The sequence below is a fragment of the Artemia franciscana genome, chromosome 6 (genome assembly GCF_032884065.1).
Source record: "Artemia franciscana chromosome 6, ASM3288406v1, whole genome shotgun sequence".
Lineage (NCBI taxonomy): Eukaryota > Metazoa > Arthropoda > Branchiopoda > Anostraca > Artemiidae > Artemia > Artemia franciscana.
Genome location: NC_088868.1, coordinates 19783449 through 19785395, shown reverse-complemented (window position 1 = coordinate 19785395; position 1947 = coordinate 19783449).

Here is a 1947-nt window from a genome sequence, read left to right as displayed (position 1 = left end):
CCCCCCCAAAAAAAAAATATATGTATACTTCCCAATAGTAAATACTATCAGTAGACATTGGGCAAATTTCATAAATTAAAATCCCTTCCCCAAGGCCTGTGGGGGGTCACGTTACCCCTAGCGACACAGTTATTGGATGTTTCAACTATGCTGAAAAAAAATGATAAACTCAAAATTCTAATCGGACAAATTTGAGGAACAAAGGGGCGTGGAAGGGAAAAATGGGTTTCCAATCTTTTTGGTCACTTAAAAAGGACACTTGGACTTTTAATTTCCGTTCGAATACACCTTCTTTGGATCTTCTAGGATTACTATTTCAATATGATCACCCTTGAAAAAAGATATAAAAAAAATAAACATGCATCCGTGATCTTTCTTCCGGTGAAAAATACAAAACTCCATATTTTTCTATATGGAAGCTTGAAACTTTTGAAGCCATTTCCTCTGATACACAGAATCTGATGGTGTCATTTTCATCAAGATTCCTTGAATTTTAGGGGATATTTCCCACCTTTTTCGAAAATCAGGCAAATTTTCTCAGGCTTTAATGCTTGGCTTTAAAAATAGCAATAGATTAAAAAAAAAATTCCAACATTATGTCCATCAGCAACATAAAAACCACAATTTAGAATTTAAACCATTATGGGTTTCAGCATTTCAGAAGAAGTTTCATAACTCATGAAATAGGAATTTCCACGCCAAGTCTAAAGACATTAAATGCATCTATAGATTCAACATTTTTCTCATCAGCAGGAAGCAAAACCACAGTGTCCACGCAAGTACTGCAATCCCAACCAACTTCCAGCATAGGCTCTGAAACTAGTAAATACGCAACATTCAATTGAAATTTCTCAAATATATGATATAGAGACTCCGTCATAGGTTAAAATTCAGACAACTCTCTAATCGCATCTAGTGAATGCTTACTGCTTGGGCTCTGAGTATTATAATATGATCTAGTCGAACTTAACCTAGCCTCTGTACGTCATTAGAGTTAGCTAGGTTAGTCCCAATCTAACGTTTGCTTAATCTAGGGCCATAGTGGCCAGAGATTAAGCAAAACATCCATTGTGGGTCAAGAATGTAGTTTAAGCGATGCGTAGGGAACGAAGAAACAAAAAGGAAGAAAAATGTACAGGAGCTCCCTTCGACATCATACACCAGACTCAAATGGAAGAGGAAGGCCGCAATTAAAATTTTCAGTTACATGCTTGACTTGGACCTATTGACTATCAAGATATAAATAAACCAGTTGGAAGTGATGTGTCCGCTAAAGACAAAATATTCGTCCGTGTTGCAACTATGAAGACGCACAGAAAGCCAGATACCCGAGAATGTGATCCAGTAGTTACTTGCTTTAGAATCACACTATGACCGCAAAAGCACTCCAAACAACTATCTACTCGAGCATTCTAAAACAAAGCAAATTTTTTTTCACTGTACACTGTGCATTGAACAATGAGGGTTTTTTTTATAATTATTAATGAACTTCAGCTGATTTCACCCCAAGAAAGACAAGGGCATTACCGACGAGGTAGCAGTAAAAGGATAGCTAAAACATGCAAAACATGACTCAGAAACAGACTTAACGACTAAAGAGAAAACTAACAGTTATGGTGTCAACACCCCACTCGATTTGTGAAAAGTACATCAAAGCCCCTTACCGCGGGCTTATACAATACTAGCAAGACAGGTTTAACTTCCAAGAGAGTTTGCAACTTAGAAGTTACTATTACCGAAATAAAAAAAAATAATGACCTAAATAACAAGTGTATAAATGTATAAATCACCTAGGTATCATAAGAATTACGAAGGAACGAACCCTCACAAATCAGCAGTGGTAACTCTTCCATCAGAGCTGAAGAAGAAAATGATTTCGACCAAGAAAGTGGAAACACGACATAGAGCAGATATTTAGACATTATGTACTAAGTTTTACGGAAGCAG